Below are 9,370 nucleotides of genomic sequence, written 5' to 3' on the forward strand. Positions count from 1 at the left end.
TCCCAGCTGTGAAGCACAGGAGCAGTGGATGCATAATAATAATTGATACAAGGGGATAAAGGGAATATAGGGGTGGGAAAGGGATTTCAGGAGTAAATAATGAAGATGGGAGGGGGGGAAGGAGCACTAAAAAGGATTGCGATTGCATGACTCATTTAAAGGCAATTTAACCTCGGGGGTGGGGATGCACTAAAATTGATGTGGTGGTCATTGTATAATTCTCCTTGATATGATTGAATGATTGAACTATTGACTGATGATATATAAATTATTTGCCAATAAAACTGTTGGAAAAAATAAAATGGATCATAAAGGAAATCAAATGATAAGGTGCTAAATCCTAAGCTAACTCCGTTTGTTATAATTCACTTTCTAATCCATTCTGTATGATAGGAAGACTTTTTCATATCCTTGGTCTATGTTCAGAAGGGATTCACCAGATGTGGGGTACCAACCTCACAGTCGAATGGGTCCAAGGGACGTTTGTGTAATTGGGGGGTAAAATTAAAGAGACATCAGACAAGATAAGGCATGCGAATGCTCACCTCCGGGATGGCCAAGATCTCAGCAGCCAGGTCCATGCAGAGAGGGAGAATATATTTCCAATCAAGGCTTATATCCACTCAGGGATGTGCAAGCCCCCCTAATCACATCGTGACAGAAAGAGGTTGTACAATAGGCATACGTACAACAGGAGCGGGAGGAACTAGGGGTGTTCACACAACAGGAAAGGGAGGCACTAGGGTCCCACATGTGACAAGATGGGCAGACTCTAGAGTCAAGATGGCAGCCTTCCTTGGTCCTCCCTGAGTTGGCTTGACCTTAGTCTTTGGGCTCTAGCTTCAGGGGGACAATCCATTTTCCTTATCAGATGGGAGTGGGCCCTACTTAGAGTGGGACAGACAACAGATGGCTGATAACCCTCAGGGAGATAACCTTTAAGCAGTTGACCTCTAAGTGTATATCATTGACCATGTGTTAGCAAGCAGCACCTTAGGTTTGGCATATAATATGGGGGACAACCTGGGGGATAGCTTTTCTGTTTCCCACAACCAGAAGCTTAATCCACACATTTTTCCCCTTCACTTTTGTTTTTCTTAATGGAAACCACTTCGTTGCTGTTGTTGTTAGGTGCCATGGAGTCTGCTGTGGCCCATATCGATCCTATGCACAACAGAGCAAAACACTGCATGCTCCTGCGCCAACCTCACTTTAAAATGGATCAAATGATCAAATAATAGATTTAACCTAACTACATCTGCCACAATAGGCTTTACAATGCTCTGTCAATATTGTTGCAACTGCTCTGATGTGTCCAGGGGCTCTTGATCTAGAGAACCAAAGAATAGACTCATGGGCCCCGTTGGTAAGTATGAAGCAAAGTTTATTTGGAAAGAAAAGAAAAGCACTTGGCACAGCAGGTGGGGACTTGAGTGAATGAACTGTCAGGGGCTTTTATCAGAGGTCGGGTACTTGGCCTGTCAGCATCTCCAGGTTCTAAATGGACCAATCCCAGGTCTGGTCCTATTTCTCAGGCCCAGTCACAAACCTGGATATCCTGTCCACAGCTAGGGTACGCTCAGGCATGGGCAGGGAAGTAAGCAGGCCATGGGGCTAGCAAAGAGTCTTGCCTTTGCTGGCTTGGAATTTAAAATCAGCCTAGGGATCTGATGCCTGCTGGCTTAAGGTTTAAATTGCCCTAGGCTGTTGAGATCACCTGTCTAGACATCCTGGCACTCTCAATGCCCCCGGCAGGGCATCTTTTCCCTCACTCTGTGGGTTCTTTTAGCTCTATCTCTCAATAACAAGGCTATTCACCTCCTTCCACTATGTTCAGAGGGGGCTTATTACAGTTATCATAGTTACATCACTATGGATAGGCTTCTAAATCTTTGAGGGTGGGCCCTGGCTTTTCAGTTTTTGTGAATTGTTTGAGAAGACTAGGAACCCTGGTGGTGCTGCAGTTTACCGTTGGGCTGTGAACCTCAAGGTCGGAGATAGTGCACAATGAAACACCTGAGAAGTAGCTGACTGCTCCCTTGAAGATTTACAGCTTCAGAAACCCCGTTTAGCAGTTGTTCTCAATCTTCCTAATGCCGCGACTCTTTAATACAGTTCTTCATGCTGTGGTGACCTCCAATCATAAAATTATTTTCCTTGCTACTTCATAACTGTAATTTTGCTGTTATGAATTGTAAGTATCTGATATGCAGGATGTATTTTCATATTTACAAACTGAATATAATTAAAGCATAGTGATTAATCACAAAACAATATGCAATTCTATATTGTGAAATATTAATTTCTAACTACAAATAGATGAAATTTTGTCTTGAAGCATGGTGTAGCATGCGTAACAGTCTGCATGTCGGGTACTTGTATTGTGTGTGGGCGGACCTGCCTGGAGACGGATAGCATTGTCTCGGTGCCAACGACCATCGGAAATGTCTTTTTAATGGTCTTAGGCGATCCCTGTGAAAGGGTTGTTGGACCCCATGAGAACCGCTGCCATATAGGATCTCTGCGAGTTGGAATCTCCTCAATGGCAGTGGGGTTTGTTTCTGGTATCAGGAATGCAAACAGCTAAAGGCATTGCAGATGGCGATAAAGTATACTAAAGTACCCCGGGTCCAGAGAACGACACCCAAAAGGGTAAGAACTCAGTAACAATAGTTTATTTAATGTTTGCTCTGTATTTTATGTATTTTGCTTATAGATTTCTCTTATAGTTTACGCTATGTATTTTGCTTATAGAATCCTCACAAACCTAATGGCATTTTCATATTGTCTGTATCTTATGATCAAACAGATGCACAAACGTTAACTTGGCCAAGACCCCAAGTTACAGAAAACTGGTGTTCTGTTCTCATCTCATGCCCTTAAACCACTACATTATACATCTCTGGTCAGGTATTGAGGGAAAATGCCAAGTATTCAATGGCCAGAATGTAAGTCTACCAGTATTAGCGTGTGTAGTTTTTGTTGTTGTTACATGATTTTGCAATTGACAAAGGAAATGTAAAGTCCCTCGAGTCTAGAATAAAGGCATCTGAGTTCCTGAATTGTGAGTGACAGGTGCTAGGTAAAGTGTAGGTGGTTTTGGTAGTCCATTATTTTGAAGAAATTGTGCAAAGTGTAGTGCACCCTTCAAAGTAAACAGTTTCAAAAGGCAGTGCTGAGCACACAATCGGAGCGTGCACATCGCACGCTAATCCAGCAGGAAGGTCTACAGTAGGCAGTTCTCCACACTGGTCCTGCAGTGACCGGAGGTCCTCCAGTCCCACCCGCGTTTTCGCGCGGAGTGTGGAGGCGTAGAGAGCGCAGCTCGGGAAGAAATTGCGAGGCCAGCCACGACACAAAGCGGGCCCCGGGCTCCAGTCGCTGGCGCGCTTTTCAGCATCTCAGGCTACTGAATGCTTGTATGTCCCCTCGCCCTGCTTGTTCCTTCCGTGCAGAAGAGCCCGGGCTTCATACCGTCGGGCTGAAAACCACCGTACCGAAAGACGGAGAGATCCGCGACAGGGAGCCGGCAAAATCCGGGCAAAATGAGCAGCTGAAGGTCAGAGGACGCGTCTCGCACGTCCGCAAGGAAAATGCTGCTCTTTCCCAACCCACCGCGGGGCTGGTCGCAGATCCGCCACCCGGACGGCTCGGCTCCCCGCCCTAGGCCGGGGCCGTTTGTAGCCGGGGCGCGCCCGCCGGCCTCCCGCGTCCAGGCACGCAGCGGCGTCAGAGGGCTTAGGCTGCGGCCCGGGTTACCTTCTCTGACGTCCGGACCTCACCCCTTCCCTGGGTCGCAGCGCTCACCGCTCCCCCGCCCCCAGCCCTCCGCTAGTGCGCGGGAGAGGTGGGGCCGTTTACGGACAGGGCGTCCATCCCATTGGGCCAGAGGATGAGTGACGTGTGGAGGCTCCGCCCCCCCTCTCGTCGCCTGCGCTCCGGGCGCTGACGTGTCGCGGCGGGCTGTGCCGCGTCTCCCCGCGCGGGCAACCCCCCTTCCCGGCGACCGAGGGGCGGGGTGGCGGGGGCCGGCGCTCCTCGCGGCCCGCCCCGCTGCCCCGGCCCCCCGGCGAGGGTATAAAAGCAGAGCGGGGTCCAGACGCCCTACAGGGTCCACGCCGTGAGAGCCGCACCGCGCCGGCCCGCAGTCTCGCCGACCGAGGTAGGGGAGCCGGCTCTCCCTGGGGGGGAACAGCGGGCTCGCCGAGGGCCGGCGGGGCTGGTGTCGCCACCCACGCGCCTCCACGGCCACGCGCGCAGACGCGGCCACGCGCCTCACGGACGAGCGCCGCGCTGCCCGCCCGCACACGCACGCCCAGCACCGTGAGCCCCGCTGGCACGTCTCACCCTCGCTGACCCGGCTGCCGTGGGGCTGGGCTGAGAAGAGGGCGCCCCAGATGGTCGGGATTTGGGGGGATCAGGTTGGGAGCGGTCCTGGAGCCCGAGGGGATTGCCGTTGTTGTTGGGGTGGGGAAAGTCAGTCTCACCTGGACGGGGCACAGGATCCCCGAGGTTCTTAAGCCCGGGCCTGGTGAAGGGGGTCTTCCAGGGCGGGTAGAGGGAGACATTCCGGGCGGGACAAAGCGATCGTTGGGACTGTTAGGTGGGTGGAGGGTATGAGGAAAAGAACTCTGAGAGTAAGACAAGGACCGGAGGGTGGTGGTACCCATGGGGCATATGAGAGTGGCACAAAATTTAGTTGCCCCTTTATTTGTTTGAATACTGCTAAGTGGGAGAAGCTTGAGATTTGTGGGTTTCTCCTCACTTGGCCAAGCAAAGGGTGCTTTTGGAGGGGCTGAGGGCACACATGTGCTGAACATATGGCTTCCTGAGGATGATATCAAACTTGGCCCCACACTGTGGTCTGTTTATTTGTACATGCATTTTGAAATCCGAGGTCAGGCAGTACTGATTATGACGACACCGGGGGGCTTCAAAACGTGCTAGGGAAAATGGAATGAAAAGGTGATGGAATTTGCCCACGAACTTTCTGAAGCCCCCTTGTATGTGTAGTGCTTTTGATTTCTGGGCTTTTAGGTGAAATTCACTGGATATAGGCTGAAGGGTTTGCAGGAAATTGAAAGCGGTTGTCTATTTCTCCTCTATTCGTCAGTTGGCTGATTTTGCTGGGACGGCTTCAAGCTGTGCTGCCAACATTTACAGGATCCAGTGTTTAATGGCTCAACCCCAGGGCTCTTTTTCAAAAGCTCTCAGAAGTTTTCTTACCAACTTGTGGGAAGTGGGTGGTGGTAGTGTAGATGCTGGGCCCTAGAGTTAAGATTTGGGTTTCTAACCTCCAAGGTTGGAGGTTCAAAGCCACAGCCACTCCCCAGGAGAACAGATGAAGCTGCCTGCTCCAGTAAAAATTTACCATCTCAGAAACCTTAGGAAGCAGTTCTGCTCTGTCCTTCATGGTTGCTCTGTGTCTGGCTTGATGACAGTGGAGCTTTTGGATATATAGGTGCAGAAGCAGGGAGCAGGAGGGAACCAGGAAAGGTACTCTTTTTGGGGGTAGGGAACCTCACATTTCTCCGGTGGACAGGATGCTGGTTTTGAACTGCTGACCTTGAGGTTAGTAGCCTAAGGCAATAACACTACACCACCTGGACTCCTTGACAGCCTTGGGAACTGTTCTACTCTGTTCTATAGGGACTCAACAACAATCATTCAGTTGGGTGTGCTGTTTTTCCTGTCATCTGATTGTCAAGGTCATTGGGGTTGGAGGGAGGGCCTCACCTTGAGCTGAAACAGGAGCTTTTAGGTTCTCGAGCCTGGATTCAGTGTTTATAATGACTCTACTACAACATGCTTCTTTAAATCTGGGCCAAATACAGTAATATAAATGACACTGTAGGGAAGATCTCAGTCCCTGGAAAACAATTTAATTAATATAAACCTTTTCTCTGTCAATGAAAACATATTTTTTTAATAAAAATGGACACTTTATCTCTTCAAACCTATATTTATACTATATAAATAAGTAGAAATTCTATTTAATACCCTAAATGAGTGTTCCAGGCTTACTCTTCTGACTTTTTATGTTGATCTACACTTTTGAGGGGATCTCTTTCATGTGATGCTAGGATCCTGATCTAATATCATAGATGATGATGTAAATTTTATCTTTGTCTCCAGTATGATCCTCTCTACTCCAGAGTATGACATCCTGCGTTCTACTCAGCATAGGCCCTGGGATATGTAGTAGGCATCGCAAACAACCTGACCAAACAGGAAGGGTTGACTCTTTCCATCAGATCTCCAAATCTCCTTCCTGTTTTAGTAAAAGGCACTATCCCTTTGAGCCATCTTTCCAAGATTCTTTATTTCTCATCCACCTTCAATCCATTATCGAATTCATCTTCAGAATCCACCTTCTCCATCACTGTGAACCACTGTCATCTCTCAGCTGGGCTATAGTGGCAGTAGTTTCCTAACTGCCTCTTTCCACTTCGGGTTTCATCATAGTGAACCACCACTCCCACCCCCGCCCAAGCAGCAGAAAGGTCCTTTTAATATTCAGAATTAGACCATCATGGTCCCTTGGGCCACATTCTCCAGAGTCCTTTTATAATCCTGAAGTCCCCAACTGGACTGTCCCTCCTGTCTTCAGCCTCATTTCCACCCATTCTCTGCCTCGCTTTGCTCCAGCTGCCACCATTGTCTTGCTGTTCCTTGAACATGCCAAGTACCTACTTGTCTCAGGATCACTGAGCTTACTGCTTCCTCTTCCCAGAATGTTCCTTCCTCCCATACTAACTTGTTTTGCCCCCTCTTATTAATGTGGATGCTTTCTTGAATGTCACCTTTACAGAGTCCCCACCTGAACACTCTGTCTAAAACAACTGCCATCAACTCTGTTGCTCTTTAGTCCGTCTTCCCACTTGCTTTATTTTCACACTTGTTCACTACCTGACATGTTCACTTCCAGATGGAATATAGGTGGTTAGGTTGTAGCTTTGTACGTTGCTATGTCCCTGCCACCTAGACAGAGCCTTGTGTGCAGCGTAAGACTCATTAAACATGTTCTGGATAAATCAATGATGGCATATGAAATTGTCTATTACTGTATCTTGACACAGTAAAAGGAAACACTTATGGATAATGTGTGCATATAAGTACAACAGAAATATCAGAGTTAATCACAGTTCTGTCTCATTGACAGCCACTTGCCTCTCATATCCTATTTCTTGCTCTTTGGGTACACTTTTACTTTCTTGGAAGTTTTTTATATTGTTACCATTGAGTGCATTTCTCTTACCTGTTGTATCCTTTGCAAAGCGCTTTGCATCCTTCAGCGTCCAGCTCAAATAGTAGCTCTATCCATGTTCACAAGGCAACTCAATGATCTGGAGCACAAATCCCACAGGGACTAAATATTGGGCTGCTAATGGAAGGCTAGCAGTTCAACCCCCAAGCTTCTCCGTGGGAGAAAAATAAGACTGTCTGCCTGTACCTATAGAGATTTATAGCCTCAGAAAGCCTTATTATATAGGGTTGCTATAAGTCAGAATCAAGATGATGACAGTGATGGATGAGTTGAAATTGACTTTATAGAAGTAGGGTAATAGCATTTGTGAGGTGCAAATTAAAAGAAATCTCCAAGAGTCAAAATACAACCATGAGTCTAGTTCACCTGAATTTTGGAAATATCTCAAGTACAAATTTGACACATTAAACACTAATGACAGAAGACCAGATGAGCTGTGGGAGGACATCAAGACCATCGTTCATGAAGAGAGCGAAAGGTCTCATTATAAAGATAGGAAAGAAATAAGTGATCAAAGTGGATGTCAGAAGAAACTCTGAAACTTGCACTTAATGGTAGAGTAGCTAAAGCAAATGCAAGAAAAGATGAAGTCAAGGAGCTGAATAGAACATTTTGGGAACCGATTACAAGGATCTACATGTGACCTCCTCCCTAGGGGACGGCCAACAGAAAAGTGGGTGAAAAGACGTTGGACGGCAAATTATGACAAAATAATAATTTATAAATTATCAAGGGTTCATGAGGGAGCGGGGAGCGGGGAGGGAGGGGAAAAATGAGGACCTAATGCCAGGGGCTTAAGTGGAGAGCAAATGTTTTGAGAATGATGAGGGCAATAAATGTACAGATGTGCTTTACACAATTGATGTATGTATGGAGTGTGATACGAGTTGTACGAGCCCCTAATAAAACGATTTAAAAAAATAAATGAAAAGAAAAAACAGGAACTGATCCCAAGGGCTCAATGGAAAGTAAATGTCTAGAAAACAATGGAATATATAGATGAATATGTTGGATACAATTGATGTATGGTTTGTAACAAGAGTTGTAAGAGCCCCCCAAGTAAAATGACTTATATATATATACACATACATATATATATAAAGAAAATTTCAAAGCTCCCCAGAAAAACAAACCTATTGCTATAAAGTCAGTTTCGACTTATATCAATCCTGTAGCGGCCCAATAGGACCAGGGTAGAACTGCTCTTGTGGGTTTCTGAGAATAGAAAGCCTCATCTTTCTATTGTGGGTTTCTGAAACTAAATAAGAGAGTAGAAAGCCCCATCTTTTTACCTTGGCACAGTTGGTGATTTCGAACTGCTGGCCTGTGGTTAGCCCACTGAGTAACCATCAATGTGTCTGTATTTCTGAATAAAGTATGTAAAAGTTCCATCTCTCTGTCACTCTCCTGGAGAAAGCCCTTTCTCCAAAAGATAGCATACCGTGGTAGTTAAAAGCCTGAATTTAGGAATCACATGTATTGCCTTTAAGGCCTAGTTCTATCACTTTATTAATTATGGGACCTGGGCAAGTTATCTCTGTTGTTTTATTTCTTCCTCCATAAAATGATCCCTATAGTTCTGTTGAGAATGGCATCCATAGTACCTGTAAGGCATGTAGAGCTGTACTGACAGATTGTCAGTGATGTGGATTGTAAGAACACACAGGACACTCACAGATGGGGGCTCTTTTGTCCTGACTTTGTAAGTGGCATTCCAAGTGGAGTGGTCCCGAGGAAACTGAAGTAGAGGGAAGTTAAGTAGCTCAGCCAAACTGCCACCAGCTTGCCTTTTGTTAGTGTTAGGGTGGGAGAAGATAAGTGGATTGTGTTTGTTTGGTACCAACTTTCCTCAGTCTCTTACATTCAAAAAGCTACAATGCAGTGATGATTCATTGCAGTGACTCAAGTTTATTGCTTTTACTCTCATTTACTCTGCAACCGAATTCAGACCCTTGTTGCTTACCTGTCTCTCCCCACCATTTAAAAAAAATTATATTATTGGGGGCTCGTACAATTCTCATCACAATCCATCCATCCATCCATTGTGTCAAGCACATATGTACATTTGCTGCCCTCATCATTCTCAAAACATTTGCCCTCCAC

General features: G+C 46.5%; 1 protein-coding gene across 2 annotated transcripts in view; it reads left to right on the forward strand.

The window, feature by feature from the left end:
• The first annotated feature begins 4,048 nt into the window (after positions 1-4,048).
• Positions 4,049-9,370, forward strand: part of UAP1 (UDP-N-acetylglucosamine pyrophosphorylase 1) — a 44,919-nt gene continuing 39,597 nt past the window's right edge. The window contains exon 1 of one of the 2 annotated variants that reach the window (XM_030887728.2): positions 4,049-4,162. The gene's annotated coding sequence lies outside the window, so the exon portion shown is untranslated. The remainder of the gene's footprint in view (positions 4,163-9,370) is intronic. The other variant, XM_004706771.2, reaches the window with a different exon arrangement.

The sequence above is a fragment of the Echinops telfairi genome, unplaced genomic scaffold, assembly GCF_000313985.2.
Source record: "Echinops telfairi isolate 266 unplaced genomic scaffold, ASM31398v2 ScPeMD7_7424;HRSCAF=8462, whole genome shotgun sequence".
In the NCBI taxonomy this organism is placed as follows: Eukaryota; Metazoa; Chordata; class Mammalia; order Afrosoricida; family Tenrecidae; genus Echinops; species Echinops telfairi.